Source organism: Rhodnius prolixus, unplaced genomic scaffold (genome assembly GCF_049639745.1).
Source record: "Rhodnius prolixus isolate KJV_2025 unplaced genomic scaffold, Rpr scaffold_6, whole genome shotgun sequence".
In the NCBI taxonomy this organism is placed as follows: domain Eukaryota; kingdom Metazoa; phylum Arthropoda; class Insecta; order Hemiptera; family Reduviidae; genus Rhodnius; species Rhodnius prolixus.
The window spans coordinates 41,672,786-41,691,887 of NW_027411634.1; the positions used below are offsets into that span (position 1 = coordinate 41,672,786).

A 19,102-nucleotide genomic window follows, 5' to 3' on the forward strand; every position below is an offset into this window, starting at 1 on the left:
TCTAATTTATTTTTTCTAAAATCATTACTTTTCCTGCAATAAAAATGTTATTACTCAGAAGACGATCTACTTTAAAAATTGACTATTGGTCCATCTAAAAGAGTTTTTCAATGAATTAAACAACTTGATAAACTAACACCTTGTTGGGTGCTCGTGAACACGTTTTTTCTTGTAAAAACAAACGTAATTTCTCATGCGAAGATAAAGGGAATCCTGGCAGATGATATACCATTTGAAAGCCCACATTAAACAAGGAAACTTTTACTAAAAAGTGCCAGCACTTAGGTCTGATAATGATCACATAAGGGCCTAATGAGTTTTCTTCAAAAATTTCGATTACTTTTATTTTGCACCAGTATCCAGGAGGAAGATTGAGGCTGTTTGGAGAATAACTTATGCTTCGAAATGGTGGCAATTTTTAGGAAATTTATCTGTCTTTCTAACCGTATCATCAGAATCGAATTCGGACTAAAAATGTTCTGAGTAATAACATTTTTATTGGAAAAAAAGTAATGATTTTAGAAAAAAAAATTAAAGTGACGTCACTCAAGAACAGTGGAAAATATGAAGTTGGCCAATACGTCATTGAACTCCACTTTAGATGTACTACACACAGTAGGCCTATGGACAATACTTACTTACTGGTTCACCCTGTATAATCCCTTCTGTCGTGTCTGCTTATCTACTTCTTATTCATTATTTATTTCTGCACCAAATATTTGGAGATCGCAGAACATTACGAACATCAGAAAAAAGGGAAACTAGAGTAAGACCACTCACACGGTGACCTTCTTTGGCCGCTAATTACGTAATTAATATTTTCTTGAAACTAAGATGTTTTACTTGATTAAGTACAAAGTTCAACCATTAAAGTAGATAAGAGAGCGTGAGGACTTAGCTCTCCCAGAACCTAGAAAGAGAAAGAGAAAGGAAACTGAGAGAATTGCGGCAGGAAATAGTAGTATGAGTGGTCGCACAAGTTTCTCAGCCGAATTGATCTCGATAGAGACGTAAACTTAATTCTTTAAGCTGCAGCAAGTCCCCACAGGCTTATTGAATACTGTTTCTTCCGTCTGGATTAATTGGTCCAGCAGCCTCCACTTCCTGTCTCTTGGGATCAAAAGTGTAACTTTATCCTCTACTTGTTGTGAAATTACTGGCTTTGGGGAGAGGGAATGATGGGATTCAGGGCAATGCGAAGTGGACTATGTTTTTTTGGAGGTCTATTGAGACCATTACCAAATTTTGAGCCCTTATGAAAAGGGACTTCATGGTCTTGGTAATCTTATTGGTTAAGGTCTTCTTCTTCTTTTTTCCTATCCTTTCTTGGTTCAGGTTGGAGATGCCCAAGTAACGGGATGTAGCTTGATCAGTAATGAAGGCAATTGAAGGCAACGAAGAATAAAACTCACGACGGCTTTAAAGATCACGTACGGGTCTAAAAGAGAATACAACAAGTTTACGAAAAAAAAAAAGAGAGGAATCACAGAGAAGATGAATGTGGACAAATAAGAAGTGAAGGAAAAAAAGGGAAGTCTTCTTCTAGAAGGCAGTGGTAACTTTCTCTCGTGCAACAGGAGGACTGAAGCGGAACTGAAGAAGAGTGAAGGTGTGAGAAGTGAGGAGGAAGGAGTATTATGTCCGGTGCGCACCCCCCACCACCACTGCTACCTTGACCTTAGTGTGGTCCCCAAGTTTGGGTGGCCCCCAATCATTTGGTGCCAATGAATCAACACATGTCTCGGCTCCAGTATGATCTGATACACTGTTCTTTGAGCCTTACCCTGTATCATAATATCCCGCACTTTTCAGCTGCACAGCTGCTTCATATATTAAGAGAGCACGCAGATTTCTTTGGTTTTTCCAAGATATTTCCTTCGGGGAACATTCACCATTCATCATTCACCAAAAAAAACACCTTTTCCTGACTCAGCGAACTCACAAACTGGTTATTTCCGGTGCTTCTCAATTTCCAAAAAAAAAAGTATCACCTACTTGGGATGGATTGGTTGGAACATATATTGTGTTAATATACGATACATCAAGCCATTGTTCGTGTGAAGAAGAAAGCACGACGAAGTTCAGCGTAAAAGGGCGCTCTGCCATACAATGCGGGCCTTCTGAACTCCCTCTTCTCCCAATGCTGCCAACTTAGTAAAGAATCGGTCGATAATATCGTATCTTCTATTTTCTCTCCTTCCTGCACCACGTACAAACAAGACCATCCTTGTTGTTAACTTCCTCTTTTGCTTTCCTCCGGCTTACACAGGAGATGCTCTTCTTCTTTTTCATTGTATCGCCACTTTTTTTGTGTCTTAAACTTGGCCATTGGAATTTCATTGAATCGTTGAATTTGAAATTAAACGATATTCTTCTTCTATGGTAACAGTTTACGATCTTCTTGACATGTTATCTTCGAGGTTCATTGGAAGATGAAGTGGGTTTGTCCAAACCATCTTAAGATTAAAGTTGACGCGTAATTTTCGTTAAGTTTACGAGCAAATTTTTTCCCCCAGATCTAAAATAAATCTATGCTTTCCTTGGGCTTGCAGTATTTTAGATAGAACATGCTCTTAGCCTTTTACTGCCATGTTATCGATCTTAGGAACCGCACTCCAGGACTGTCTGGGGGAGAGAGACTCCCTAGTGTCCATCAAGTTTTACCCCCTATAATGGCAACTTGCTGCAAGCAAATTCCACGTTTCCCCATCCCCCTTTTCAACACAGACAAGTCCTTCCCCTCTACCAGACAGGAAATATGGTTTTCTTGCTCCAAACACGAATTCAATTTTCACCGGAAGTGCATGCATTGTGTGTGGTCACCATTAGAAAGGAAATTGGTTTTTTCTAGAAATTGAATGAAGGCAAATTCGATTTAGTGCTACTATGAGAATCGAGAAATAAGTTTTCAAAAATGTTTTGTTCGAATAACCGAATGTGCCCACTATACTAAGTCTCGTCTCTCACATTTTTCACGATGTTCTTTTTAAAAATCGATCAAAAAGAAGAGAAAAAAAGAAGATTAATCCGAAGTTGAATATACAATAGTTTTCGTGATCGCAAATTGTTAAACTTAAATAAATAACAATATTTATTATTTATTAGTTATTTGTTATTTAGTTCATAAGTGTTATTTGGTTTCTCCTGTGTTTTGTGTTTAACGGTTTTTGTTATTTAAAGAAATTTCCCAATATTTATTGTATTTACTCTTTTGTTGTAACTAGTCTATTGTATCTGTTCAATTGTAACTACCAAAATTCCCGTTTAAGTCCCGCTATATCTGTATACAGGGTGTTCATTTTAAGGACGGCTCAAATGCATTTCATGCTTAAACGGTTGATCTGAGCAGAAAAATGGTAGAGGGAAAATTTGTTGCCCGTCACCTCTAGCTTCAGAATATGTGACTTGATTTTAGATTCCTGCCCGCATACGCGGCTGACGCGCGACCAAAAGTGAAGGTTCGCAGATGACCCCTATTTTCATATACATAGTTTTAAAGAGTATAAAAAGTTATGAAAGAAACCGGAAACCTCAATTCGATATCTTGAAAATTAAAGGTGCTAGGCCATTTCAAAATCTTCTATTTATTAGTCATATTTCAATTTTTGTAACATGTTATCAAAGAGAAAGAAGAGCACGCGATAGGTCATTTTTATGTATTTTTTCATCCCCTTTCTATTAAAAATATTGCCAAGGCAGTAAAACTAGTATTTTTCTTAATATCGGGAAATAAGTCGTTTTCCGAGTGGGTTTTCTAAGAAAAATCAAAAGTTAAGAGCTTTAGATGTTCTCAAGCATACACAAAATGGCTAAAAATTAATATTACATCTGTTACAAACAAGAAGGTTTAATAATTAAACCTTAGGGTAATTTTGGGAGAGTTGCGTTTAATTACCAAAAAAATTGGAAACCTCCTGCCACATATTTAAGTGATCAATATCTTTCATTTAAAGGATCAAACTTATTCCTTATTTTATCAAACAATGCACTTTACTCAACTTGTGAAGCATATACTGTGCCTTCAAAGGTGCCTCCTTTGGCTCGCAAGCCAGGTTAGCCAGGAGGATTATAAACTGCTCTCTGTATCTGAGGAGGCACCCTGTATATATACCTGCTTCTCCATTTCTGGTTCTTAGTTTTCCTGTAACTCAACCAACCCGCATAGCCACGTAAGTTTCAATAATTATAAAGAATAATTATAAAGACTGTTTATCTCTGTATTACTGATTTTTACTGTTTTTTCTATGTTACTGACTCTGTAAATTGTTTTGTATTTGTAATATCCAGGCCCTGAAGAGGACAATATATATTTGTCGAAACGTTGGCAAAAAAGACGAGTTGTTTTATTTGACCGATTCCTCGCAAATCTTCCATCCTAAGATTAATCCGAAGAAGAAATTTGCGGAAGAAGTTTCTGAATAGATCGCGAATTCTTCTTTTGTCTTCAGCATTACGTAATTATTCTGGTTTGTTATTTTAATATGGTTCTATTATCTATAAAAAATTCCAAAAATATATTCGACATACTTGGAAACAATTTTAGTACTATAATTAGCATTTCTTCGTACTTCTTTGTGGACTGTTATTACAGGGTGATGCTGGACATGGAGAAATGACCAATGATTATATTAGAATCTATCCACGCTGCTTCATTTCGTGTACCTGGAAACACCCGGTAAGCATTTCCAAGACCAGGCCAGCTGTCATCATCAAAAGATCTCTATCTCTTTCCATCTCCCCTCTCTCTCTCTCTCACCATTTCCGTAAATCACCGTCCATCCCCCCCAATAACTTCCTCTTCAGCTTCTTGTAGCAAACATCAGATCGGCGTCTTTAAAAATACATTATTAATATATTTTTTCATTGAAAACGGAAATGAGTGAAAAAAAAACCCTTACATTGTTAAGTAAGTACGAAGATTAAATGTTTACAAACATTCAGAGTTTGAAGAAAATTGACGTTAACGAAGTTGCGAGTTTTCGGAAGTGGTTTTTTTGGGGGGGGGGCTTAAAATTGGTTTGTGTGCGTGTCGATTAGTGGACGTGACAAAAATAGGTATTGCTCTAAGTTCGTGGAATAGTTACCGGAAGTAGACTCAGTAGAGTTACTGAGTAAAAGACTGTTTCAAATAGAAGTTCTCTAACGGTTAACGCCCATAGAAATATGGGACACATTTCTTTTGGGTGGGGTCCCTTTGGAACAAAGGGAGTGAAACGAAACAAAACCAAAAAAGAAAAAAAAATATCTAATCTAAGCAGAGAGTCCCTGGGACCAAAGGCAGATTACCAAAGGGGGCGTTTTGTGATAAAAAAAAAAAAAGCATTCATGTGCCTCGGATGCTGTCCGGGGTCCAGCCAGAGAGTTATCATCCAGGGCTGGCTACCGCCACTTCTATCTCTCTTTGGCCGATAACTTGCACTCATCATACTCTGCTCACTCCTTCCTTCGCAGACAATCTGCTTTATTTCCTCCCCCCCTGGATTCATGATGTCACTTCACTGGGAAGCAGCTGGCTGACACAATACATCTGAGCTTTGCGGGTCTAGCCTCTAACCTCCTAACATACTTTACTATAAATTTCTCATATTAACCATTAAATAAAATCCAAGGCCTAGACTAGTACCGCAATACATCTTAGCTTTGCGGGTCTAGCCTATAACCGCCTAACATACTTTACTATAAATTTCTCATATTAACCATTAAATAAAATCCAAGGCCTAGACTAGTACCGCAATACATCTTAGCTTTGCGGGTCTAGCCTATAACCGCCTAACATACTTTACTATAAATTCCCCATATTAACCATTAAATAAAATCCAAGGCCTAGACTAGTACCGCAATACATCTTAGCATTGCGGGTCTAGCCTATAACCGCCTAACATACTTTACTATAAATTCCTCATATTCACCATTAAATAAAATCCAAGGCCTAGACTAGTACCGCAACACATCTTAGCTTTGCGGGTCTAGCCTATAACCGCCTAACATACTTTACTATAAATTCCTCATATTAACCATTAAATAAAATCCAAGGCCTAGAATAGTACCGCAATACATCTTAGCTTTGCGGGTCTAGCCTATAACCGCTCGGCTACCTCACTCTATTGATAGTTATTTGTCAGCTAACCATTCTTTTTGTGTCTTTAGAGACTTAAATCTTGTCGATGGTTAATATTAGACAATTTTTTTTTAAGATAGAAAATGGGTGCTAAGAAAGCCGTCTAAGGACTACATCAATGTTATTTAGTGATGAATTCCGTCATCCAAACTTCAATTTCGTCAAGAAATGCTCATCAATACAAAGCGATAGCATCAAAGAGATGACGCGCAAACAAAATTATAAATAAAGATTAAAAAATTGCAGCTGATAATTTTTTATTTCGATATAAAATTTATACAATACAATTTAATGCCCTAAACAGCTGCTCATCGCAATTAATTTGCATACATGTATGTCTGTACGTATTAAATTTATAGCGTTCATAAAGGTAAAATAACCTCCAGCTTAATTTACATATGATTGTTACAATAAAGAAAACATAACCTAATATAATATATAAATAAAAAAGTAAGGCTGGCTGTGCCCAGATGAAATACAATATATTTGCAGAGCGAGCATTAACACAGGAAGGAGTATTAACGCCCAGTGAGTGCGAATAAATAATTTCCGTTTATACGAGGTACAGGTGGTCTCAGAGGATGAGGGCCCCCCCGCCAGGCGCCGGAGAAGCGTTTGCACTTCTTCGTTATTGGCAGTTATTTCGGCCAATAGACGCCGTTCTGCACGCTCACACGGCTCTATACGAACTATCACTGTTTACACGGCGAACATTTTGATAGATAGTTGTTACCAACTTAACAGGGAGAAATATCCCTAGCTTTTCCCTCGTCTTCATTAAAGTAAGTTTTTTTTAAAAAATCCATACGTAAATATTGGCTTACAGAAGTTTACAGAAAATTCTAGGAAATTGAGTAAAAATGTGATCAGATCATTGTGTAAAGTGGGACTTCCGGTTTAAGGAAATTCTCTTCAAAAAGACGTAATATTTACCATCAGATTCGAACTTCCTGTAATTAACAGGATTTGCAATAGTTTGGACCTGAATTACCCATTAACTATTCATGTCGTCTAGCAAGAAAGGATATCCGGCAGAGAGTTAATACGTAATAACCACTCAAAGCGGATATTTCCGCGTGTAATCTTGAAACTCTCGAAATTGTGGCCGATCTCAATAACTTCACTTATTGCAAGTAAGAGAGTAAGGTCCTAAATGAAAACTTGTAACAAGCGAAAAACTCGCATCAACCGGAAAACTCGTATTAAGCGAAAAACTCGCTTAAAACGGAAAACTTGTATCAAGCGGAAACTCGCTTGAAGCGGAAACTTGCAACAAACGAAAAACTCGCATAAAACGGAAACTCGCTTGAAGCGGAAACTTGCACTAAACGGAAAACTTGCATCAAGTGGAAAACTCGGAACAAACGGAAACTCGCTTGAAGAGGAAACTTGCAACAAACGGAACACTCGCATAAAACGGAAACTCGCTTGAAGCGGAAACTTGCAACAAACGGAAAACTCGGATCAAACGGAAACTCGCTTGAAGCGGAAACTTGCAACAAACGGAAAACTTGCATCAAGCGGAAAACTCGGATCAAACGGAAACTTGCAACAAACGGAAAACTTGCATCAAGCGGAAAACTCGAATCAAACGGAAACTCTCTTGAAGCGGAAACTTGCAACAAACGGAAACTCGCTTGAAGCGGAAACTCGCATTAAGCGAAAAACGCGCATTCCGGCCGGTTATTTCCTGTGCTCATCATACTGTTCCTGCCGAAATCCGGCAGTAAGAAGTGCCAACTCTAATCAATATAGTTTTTTAAAAAAAATTATATTCTTGTTCATTAATTAAAATTCTGTACTCTTAAATTACGAACAAAAGTAGCAAAATTAACATCACGAACAAAACCACGTGAATATTTCCAGGACATCCGTAAGATTGCTCACAATATTGAGGAGCCTGACAGTAAATCTTCACCGACCCGAGTCGGAAGAGTAGCAACGCTGTAAAATCTCCAGAGATGTACGTTGAGTAGAGTTACGTTGGCAAGAGCCGGGGGTGTCCCACAACACGCAGGAGGAGGACACCAGTAGCTGTTGCCTAATTGGCTAGCTCCAGGCTGTTTCAAGTTTAACGGAACACCAACCAGTGATGCTGTTCCACCAAAAAATACTGCTAAATCGTACAACAGCTCCTCTTCGTAGTCCATCTCGTTTCATATTCCACCCTGGGCTGTAAACTATTGTTACGTAACAGCTGGTCGAAATCTACTTGTTACTTAACAGCTGTAATTGGATTTACTACAGTGGAGTTTATTGACTCCTAGTTCTTTTCTAACTCCCCTGTATCTATGTACTTCGAAACTTTGAATTATTACTAGAATGCTTCATTCTTGAAAATATGTAAAAAGTATGAGATAAGAAATGTGGATTAACAATGATTACATTATTAGGAACTGAGGGTTTTCAAAGTCCATCTGACAAGACTTTTGGTTTCGGAACGTTTTCCGCCTCTAGCACTCTATAAGAGGAAGTGCTGCGATTGTGAAATTAAGTTCTTCGCCGGAAATATGGTGGTCCCCTCACTAAGAAGATTTTGGGCAGAAATAATTGCGAAATTCGGTCCAACTACCAGAGAACGTAACCAAACTCAGCTCTGGCATTCACTCATTCGCTCTTCTCACAGGAAGTACGACGTCAGTGCACTCGTCATTCAGTGCAGCCAATTCATTTAGAAATATTTCACCCTGGTTAGTTATTATTCTTGCGCTAGCTAGGTGAACTCTTAGTCAGTAATCCTATCTTTTATTCTATTTCAGCTCTTCAGCCTCCCTAATCAAATCCCAATATTCCGCTCGTGTCCATAAATTAATAGCTACTTAAATCACCTTTTCGTGGCTCTACTCATCGACATCATCCTCATCTACAGCTTCAAAAAAGCTTGATTACCAGAAAAGTCATGTAGTTTATTTTGGAAGGGTATTGCAGAAAACCTGGTGAATCACCAGTACCTGTTGTAGATACTGATAAAGGCTAAGAGGTTGGTGTTACGATATATTAACCATTAAATAGAATACCTAGGCCTAGACTAGTACCGCAATACATCTTAGCTTTGCGGGTCTAGCCTATAACCGCCTAACATTCTTTACTATAAATTTCTCATATTAACCATTAAATAAAATCCAAGGCCTAGACTAGTACCTCAATACATCTTAGCTTTGCGGGTCTAGCCTCTAACCGCCTAACATACTTTACTATAAATTTCTCATATTAACCATTAAATACAATCCAAGGGCTATACTAGTACCGCAATACATCTTAGCTTTGCGGGTCTAGCCTCTAACCGCCTAACATACTTTACTATAAATTTCTCATATTAACCATTAAATACAATCCAAGGGCTATACTAGTACCGCAATACATCTTAGCTTTGCGGGTCTAGCCTATAACCGCCTAACATACTTTACTATAAATTTCTCATATTAACCATTAAATAAAATCCAAGACCTAGACTAGTACCGCAATACATCTTAGCTTTGCGGGTCTAGTCTCTAACCGCCTAACATTCTTTACTATAAAGTTCTCATATTAACCATTAAATACAATCCAAGGGCTATACTAGTACCGCAATACATCTTAGCTTTGCGGGTCTAGCCTCTAACCGCCTAACATACTTTACTATAAATTTCTCATATTAACCATTAAATAAAATCCAAGACCTAGACTAGTACCGCAATACATCTTAGCTTTGCGGGTCTAGCCTCTAACCGCCTAACATACTTTACTATAAATTTCTCATATTAACCATTAAATAAAATCCAAGACCTAGACTAGTACCGCAATACATCTTAGCTTTGCGGGTCTAGTCTCTAACCGCCTAACATTCTTTACTATAAAGTTCTCATATTAACCATTAAATACAATCCAAGGGCTATACTAGTACCGCAATACATCTTAGCTTTGCGGGTCTAGCCTCTAACCGCCTAACATACTTTACTATAAATTTCTCATATTAACCATTAAATAAAATCCAAAGCCTAAGACCGGGAATCGAACCCACTAACCAACAATAAGTATTAGCTTTACAGGTCCTCGCCTCTAACCACTCGGCCAATAAAAACCAACCAAAAAAGCATTGAATGAAATCCGGAACAATTACCATCAATTTTCTCTCCCACTTTGGACACCTGTTTTTTTTATAAAGGATTGACATACCCGTGGGAGGATGAGCAAACGGAATGGAACTTGGAGCATCTTCCTGAAGTGGGGACCAGTTTGGTACTGGCGGTGGATACTTGTGAATCTGCATATTTCTCTTGATTTACTCTTTTTTTTTTGTAAATTTTATAGGATGCATCCTCTCCTTTAATGGGAACGATTGGGTAGTGTTACTGAGTAAGAAGTTCCCACAGGTTGCAACTTCAGTATGCAAGAAGACCGGTTTCATAAAAATCTTCAACTATCTTGGCGAGCCCCAGAACAAGGAAAAGAAAATTCAGAAAACTAGAGATTGCCTTCGAGCTCACAAAATCTAAAAACACATTTCCGCTAACTAGTTGTGAACTTAAGACTTGATCTTAAAACGCTCACCCCTCATAACAGAATAATAGTGGCCAGTAATTGGGATAGAGCGGGCGGATCGATAGAACTCGAGGCTTAGGGGGAGGTAGGGCCATAGGAGCAAGATTTATTGGGTGATGAAGGGGCCACTGTGTAGGGGCGAGCCCGGATGTAAAGTAATACGTCATATTTCCGGACACACAGAATGCTACGTAGCTTACTTGGTTTGTTTCGTAGTTAAAACTACTTTAGTTTACGTCATATTTACTATCTACATCAATAAAATCATCGTTCTTGTTAAACTACGTAATTATAACTTTAGGCTAACATATATTTATTTTAATCAAACCGGATGTAATAATAGTTGGCTAATTTATTCTTTATTAAAATATAATGTTTTAAATATTTTTTTAAAAAAATTCTCTTAATACTCTAAAGAAATAGGAAGTTGGAGGGTAATGACGAAATTCCGGTCCATGAACGTCCACAGGAAAAAATGTCTCCTGGTTTCCGGGGGAAAAAATGGTGTACCTACAGAAATCCTGGATTTATCGTGGGGATAGTCCTGCATAGACACTATTGTCATGGAAGTGCTTATTTAGGGCACTCCCGGCTATAAGTTTTCTAAGGCTTAATTGAGAACCCCAAACAATCCTTTCAAACAGTTACCAAAACCCAGCCTTACTTTCAAGGCTCATAATTCCTTCTTCGAAATTTCTAAACCAATACTGGAGCATAGCAATTTTTCTGAGGCCCCCTCAACTTTCAAAAAATTCAATTCATTCGGCTAAAATTCGACTTAAACACTTTTACAAACTACAAAATAATGATTCGTCAATTTATCAGTTATTCAGTTAAGCCAATTACTATAGCAACTCTTTGTTTACATCCAAGTTCTTTCAAGTTAAGTGTAAACTCATGGTCCTCTCCTCTTTGCCGTAGATTGCAATGAGGAGGAGGATTTCAAACATATAATAATGGATATGTCCACGTTATGTGGTAGTTAAGGAAACGAATGTTTGACGACTTACAAGGGTCGTTTGAAAAGTCCGTGCAAAAATAAAAACTACTTAATTTTTTGGGGTAAACCTTTTTTATTTTTCAACATAGTCTCCTTTTAGGCTTATACACTTCGTCCAACGCTGCTCTCGTTTGTTGATCCCTTCCGAATAATAGGATTTGTCCAAGTCTGAAAAATAGCCATTCGTTTCTGCAATCACCTCCTCGTTTGAATAAAATCTTTTTCTCGCCAGCCATTTCTTCATATTGGGGAACAAATAGCAGTCCGAGGGAGCCAAGTCTGGAGAATAGGGGGGATGTGAAACGAATTGGAACCCTATTTCCATTAATTTTGCGACCACAACTGCTGAGGTGTGAGCTGGTGCGTTGTCGTGATGGAAAAGGACTTTTTTGTGGGCCAATTGTGGGCGTTTTTCTTGCAGCTCGGTTTTCAAACGGTCCAATAACGATGAATAATATGCACCTGTAATAGTTTTACCCTTTTCCAGATAGTCGATGAGGATTATTCCTTGCGAATCCCAAAAGACAGTCGCCATAATCTTTCCAGCCGAAGGAACGGTCTTCGCCTTTTTTGGCCTCAGATTCCCCCTTGGTAACCCATTGTTTAGATTGTTCTTTGGTCTCAGGAGTGTAGTGATGTATCCATGTTTCATCCACAGTGACGAAACGACGCTTAAAGTCCTGCGGATTCTTCTGGAACAGCTGCAAACCGTCCTTGCAACACTTCACACGATTTCGTTTTTGGTCAAGCGTGAGCAATCGCGGCACCCATCTTGCGGATAGCTTTGTCATGTCCAAATGTTGATGCAAAATATTATGTACCCGTTCATTCGAGATGCCCACAGAACTAGCAATCTCACGCACCTTCACTCTTCTGTCATCCATCACCATATCATGGATTTTATCAATGATTTCTGGAGTAGTAACCTCAACAGGGCGTTCAGCGTCACTTGTGCCCATATGGCCACTCCGAAAATTTTGAAACCACTTATAAACTGTTCTAATCGAAGGTGCAGAGTCACCATAATGTTTATCAAGCTTCTCTTTAGTCTCCTGAGGCGTTTTGCCTTTCATAAAGTAGTGTTTAATCAACACACGAAATTCTTTTTCGTCCATTTTTTGAAAATCACTCGACTTCCTCGATTCAAACGAATGCCAAACACAAAGAAATAGACCGATCTGGCTGAAACTTGGTGTGTGTTCTTCCAAGAGATGCTACTAACTAAACATAACCTCGATACGCGCCAGTAGTGCTATCTCTCTGACTTTGCACGGACTTTTCAAACGACCCTCGTATACAGGGTATTTAGATGCACCATTTCTCTACGAAGACATAATATTCTCCACCAACATCCATGTGCTTAAGTCTGTAGCAGAGCTAGCAAAGAAATATGATTGTATTTAAAAGTTATAGAGGGAATGCAAGAAAATGATTAGAGAAGGATTACGGTGATTTTAAGCTATAAGGATGGCAGGAGCAAAGAGTACTGATCCCTCCATTAGTTGTAAGTTTGTATGTAAATAGTATGAATATAGTAGAGGGATGAATGTGTGAAGCGAATGCATTTATAAGTAAGTGAGTGAGTGATATTCTAGTGATAAGCACCTAGACGATGCTGGCTGTAGGGCGGAAGCCAATGCCACAAAAAAAAAAGGCAAAAAAAAAATTGTAAACTCGCATTGGTTATAACCCGTCATTTGGCAGCCTATTATGCCAAATATTCCTGGACGGAAGCACACTTTCTGTACCAAATTCTGCGCCCAAAAAGCAAAACGTTCATTAGGCCCCGATGTTGTTATAAGCCTGCTCCGCCGCAACATTAAGAAACTCCAGGACAAATTTCTGGAGACTCGCAACAGACTCTCTCCACGACGTACTAGTCATTGACTCACTCCACGGAGACTGCGTCCATTATCCCCCCGGTACACTCCTTTATCCCAAAATTGTCTGCTCAAACTCCTTTCCATCCTAGACTGCCATCCCAATCCACTATGCCGCGACAAACAGGACACAGAAGACTAAAACATATCCTACTCTAACTCTCTACCACTAGCTGCAGGTTTTTCCTCTCCTTTTTTCCCTGCATCCCAATCCTCCTCACCTAACTTTTCTCTTACTTCACTTTGTTAAGAAGGTTAAAATGTATAATACATTTATACTTCTGTATTTATTTTATTTATTATATATATTTATTCTTCTTCTTAAGCAAATCGTATCCGTCCAGTCGATTTGCGAAAAAACCAGATTCAAAAATACAAGGTAAAGATCGATTTATTAGGAATACGTCGTTGTAAAGTTGGTTGATAGAATTGAGGAGTTAATGCTCAAATATTTTGCTCAATCTCCCCGCCAAAACTCCCATCATTGCTCATCTCACAGTCGTAATCAAAAACTAGTCAGCCATGTTCTGAACTAGAAGGCAGCATGTTGCCCAGTCCATCTTGACAGGGCAAAAGAGTACAAAATTTATTGATAGCATCTGCAGGGAGGGGCACTGCTCCTATCTGCAGAGCGATTATAGGGAGGAGCGTGAAGGGCCCGCGCGACGAGAGAGAGACGTTCGAGGGACGGACGGACGGGGGGGGTTGTAATAACTATTTTTGATGGGAAGTAATCTACATTGGTGTGGGCGGGGCGAGAGGGGTGGATAAAGGAGGAAATTAAGTGCTCTCATCCAATCCCCCGCCGCGCTCTTTCATCAAAGATCCTTGCGAGCTGGAATGTGTGTGAGGCGAACATGGCGGGGTTAGTTAATATCACAGATGGTCATCAGAACCCGGGGATGTTGGAGCCTCTTCCCACTCCGAACATCGCATTACAGGACACTGGGTGAGAGATGAGCTCGTTCTCCATCTAGTCGAAGATCCATCCAAGTGTAACAAATGCGATAATGGAACTTCAAGTTACTTGGCCATGTGATTAATTGCTCATGGAATTGACGGTTTTTCAGCCAGCATGTTCTATTATTTTGGACACTTTAAAAATCTCAAAGAAGAAGAAGAATAAATATGTATTATAATAAATATATACAATACATAGAATAAATATAAGAAGTATAAATGTACAATACATTTCAACCTTCTTAACAAAGTGAAGTAAGAGAAAAGTTAGGTGAGGAGGATTGGAATGCAGGGAAAAAAGGAGAGGAAAAACCTGCAGTTAGTGTGGAGAGTTTGAGTAGGATATGTTTTAGTCTTCTGTGTCCTGTATGTTGTAGAAGGATCTGTAGGAGGCTATACAGGGTGAACCAGTAAGTATTATCAATAGGCCTACTGTGTGTAGTACATCTAAAGTGGAGTTCAATGACGCATTGGCCAACTTCATATTTTCCACTGTTCTTGAGTGACGTCACTTTAATTTATTTTTTCTTCAATCATTACTTTTCCTGCAATAAAAATGTTATTACTCAGAAGACAATCTACTTTAAAAATTGACTACTGGTCCATCTAAAAGAGTTTTTCAATGAATTAAACAACTTGATAAACTAACACCTTGTTGGGTGCTCGTGAACACGTTTTTTCTTGTAAAAACAAACGTAATTTCTCATACGAAGATAAAGGGAATCCTGGCACATGATATACCGTTTGAAAGCCCACATTAGACAAGGAAACTTTAACTAAAAAGTACCAGCACCAAGGTCTGATAATGATCACGTAAGGGCCTAATGAGTTTTCTTAAAGATTTCGATTACTTTTATTTTTCCAGCATTCGGAGGAAGATTGAGGCTGTTTGGAGAATAACTTATGGCTTCAAAATGGTATCAATTTTTAGAAAATTTATCTGTCTTTCTAACCGTGTCATCAGAATCGAATTCGGACTAAAACTTTCTGAGTAATAACATTTTTCTTGGAAAAAAGTAATGATTTTAGAAAAAAAATTTAAAGTGACGTCACTCAAGAACAGGGGAAAATATGAAGTTGGTCAATACGTCATTGAACTCCACTTTAGATGTACTACACTCAGTAGGCCTATTGACAATACTTACTGGTTCACCCTGTATAGTGGATTAGGATGGCAGTCTAGGATGGAAAGGAGTTTGAGCAGACGATTTTGGATATAGGAGTGTATCGGGAGATAATAGACGCAGTTTCGTGGAGTGAGTCAATTCTAGTACGTCGTGGAGAGAGTCTGTTGCGAAAAATCTCAAAACACCGGAAAATCAATTTAGTTACAATGGCACTTCCGGTTGGTCACTTAATCCCAAAAATTTGTGCGATTTTCAATTTTTGGGTGGGTTTGAAACAGGAAATCAACCCAACAAATCACTCTTTTTTCGTGTTTAGTGGTGCTTCCGGTGGAGAGTTTTAGATCGCTAATTTAGGTGCGTAAGCTTTTTTTCTTCCGCACCGACTATTGGCCACCAAGTTTGACTCTAATTAACTGGGGGTTAATCCCCATTGGGTAAAAAAAAAATGGTAAAAAGTAAAACGAAGAGAAGTTTTTGATAAAGGAAGCACTTTCCCCTCAAGCAGGAAGCTCAAGAAGCTTAAAAACCAGAAAGAGGAGAAGGCTGGTGGAGGTAGCCAGAAAAATGATTGGTAAGATGACACCACACCGGGGCGCTGGAGGGTGGGCAGCTTTCTTTTGAAAAGCCTCTCTTAAATTGGCTCCAGGCTTTCTCTTTTTTTTTGGAGGGAAGAGCTTTGAAGAAGGAGGGTACTTTCCCATTCTGGGCAATGCACCACAATCTATGCATACAAAAGTAGGCGTCTTACAATAAGGCAAAGTAGACTCCGGCTTAGTAGCCCACCAAGTCCTCCAGGGAACTGAAGCTCTTAGACACACACTCTAGTAAGGAAGTATGCGTGTCCTTTATGACTAGAAAAAGGGGATGGGGGAAGGAAACCCTTGGTACAATTCCCACAAAACCCTCAGAACAGAGGAAAGAAAGTTCACAAATGGAAAACGGCTGCACGGAGCCGGGCGGGGGGGATGATGAAACTTGCCAGTTTTTCTGGCTGGTATGGGGAGGAGAAATGATTGGGTTTGGGCGGAGTCTTGCTTAGCAAATGTACGCACTTCCTTCCTTGTCAAGGGAGTGTTTGATTGTGCGCGCATGGAGTGTGGTGTGAGTGGTTATTAGGGGGAGTGTTTAGTAACTTCAAAGGGATATCGCCTGCAGGATCGCTGCGGTACACAACTTACTTGGGGCTTCATCCCAGGTAAGTGCCGAACCCTCCCAACCTACCTGTTGTTCCCAACTCTGCTCCTCTGAGATTTCTCTTACTCTCCCTACATATGAAGGGTAGCCATGGAAACAAGGTAAATACTGCCTAACTTTACAGGCTATTCAAGAAAATTGTACCAAAAAACCTGTTGTATAATAAGTAAATAAAGCCTAAAGTTAGAGCTAACAGACTTTCTCCAAATAGGTACTTCCGAAAAAAGGAAGTTCGAGGATAGTGACGAAATTCCGGTCCATGAATTTCCACAGGAAAAGAGGTCTCCTGGTTTCCGGAAAAAAAATGGTGTTCAGAAATCCTGGACTTATCTCTGGACTTATCTTGGGGATAGTCCTTCATAGGCACCATTGGTCATGGAAGTGCTTAATGAGGAGGAGGATTTCAAACATATAATAAAGATATGTCCACGTTATGTGGTAGAAAGGAAACGAATGTTTGACGATATATACAGGTATTTAGATGCACCATTTCGCTACGAAGACATAATATTCTCCAGCAACATCTATGTGAAGTCTATAGCAAAGCTAGCAATGAAATATGAATATAAAAGTTATAGAATGAATGGAAGAAAATGATTAGAGAAGGGTTACGGTGATTTTAATTTAGGTTAAGCTATAAAGATGGCAGGAGCACAGAGTACTGATCCATCCATTAGCTGTAGTATATGTAAATAGTTGTATATATATAGTAGAGGGATAAATGTGTGTGAAGCGAATGTATTTATAAGTAAGAATGGAGAGTGAGTAATATTTTAGTGATAAGCACCTAGACGATGATGGCTGTATGGCGGAAGCCAATGCCCCCCCCAAAAAAAAATTTAGAGTGGAGTCAGACACTACAATTCCGGCTATAAGTTTTCTAGGGCTTAATTGAGAACCCCAAACAATCCCTTCAAACAGTTGGCCAAACCCGAACCTTACTTTCAAGGCTCATAATTTCTTCTTCGAAATTTCTAAACAACACTGGAACAGTGCAATTTTTTTGAGGGCCCCCACAACTTTCAAAAAATTTCTCCATTCAAAAAAATTGAGCCGTTCTAATTTCAGCATATCAAAAAATTCAATTCATTTGTATTGCGTCACAGGATGTACCAAATTGAAATGGCCACAGCAAGGACCTTCATATACACTACGGTCTCAATCTCAGCTAGTTTTACCTCCTAAGTCTGGGTTTCTAGGAGGTTAGGTTACAATTATACTCGTAAATACTCGAACAGAAGTAACACTGGATTTCCTGTAATATGATGAGGTCACTTTGTCAGTTATTTTAAGAGAAGGTATCAGTTAAGGGCTTCGAATTAAACGAAGTCATAATTTCCAAAATTGCCGCTGGTGTTCGCGTAGTGATCAAGAGCGTGGCTTTGTAAGTGTGAGATTCCCACTTCAGATCACGCGTATGACTACTTTTTATTTGTTATCAAAAATTATTTACAGTATGAGCTTCCGCCCCCCCCCCCCGTCCACCGCAACTAACCGGTAGTTGGACGTTAAGCTCCCGCCTGATTTAATTTAACTTCAATTTTTCCAAAATTGGAAATAATTGTATCTCCTACTACTTCTGCCTCTCCTTTTCAGCAATAAATAGTCAAATCTCTACTTAGAAGACGCTCTTCATATTCACTCTAAAGAATGGCTACATCAAGAGAACTTTAAAAAAAACACGACAAGGAGTAAGAGATCAGAATTAAATTAATCTCCTTTCACTTCCTATTGCTGGACTACGTAACCGGAAGTATTGGATGATGTCAAATTTTTGGTCTGTACGTGTCTACCTGTCCGCCTATTGAGTTTGTGTGTATGTTGGTGAGCGGAAACTCAATGACCCAATATACTCAATAAATATACTCAATAAACTCAATTGCAGTGATAATTGTAATGTGAACAATATAATACGCTGGACTAACAGAGAACTCGGACACGATCATAAACGAGTCATGATGTAAGATCCGGTCTGTTTGTGAAATCTAATAAACCGACCCGATAACTATTGAACGAATCATAAAACAAATTAACAGCTCAAGAGCATTAATTAACTATTCAACAAGTGGCTGCAGTGCTACTACACTCCAACCCCACCACCACCCGCATATCTAACACACACACACATACCTAGAATAAAAATGCAAGCTGCATAAAGAGAACTGAGAGGGTGGAATGCTGTTAATATCTTTCGTCTATTTAAGTGTTTGCATAAGTGAGCAAACTGCAGCTTGGTAGATCGTAAAGTTGAATATAATTGCAATAACTTAATTGCATTTCCGGCTGATTTTTGCTTTCCTCT

General features: G+C 38.8%; 1 protein-coding gene and 1 long non-coding RNA gene across 3 annotated transcripts in view; one reads left to right on the forward strand and one right to left on the reverse strand.

The window, feature by feature from the left end:
- Positions 1–6,502, forward strand: part of LOC141460642 (uncharacterized) — a 70,746-nt gene extending 64,244 nt beyond the window's left edge. Inside the window, exons 2-4 of the long non-coding RNA XR_012462265.1 lie at positions 4,288–4,454; positions 4,592–4,675; positions 6,195–6,502. This is a non-coding gene — a long non-coding RNA (uncharacterized lncRNA). The remainder of the gene's footprint in view (positions 1–4,287; positions 4,455–4,591; positions 4,676–6,194) is intronic.
- Positions 1–19,102, reverse strand: part of jing (AE binding protein 2 jing) — a 255,111-nt gene that overhangs the window by 99,810 nt on the left and 136,199 nt on the right. The gene's annotated exons all lie outside the window — the stretch shown is intronic.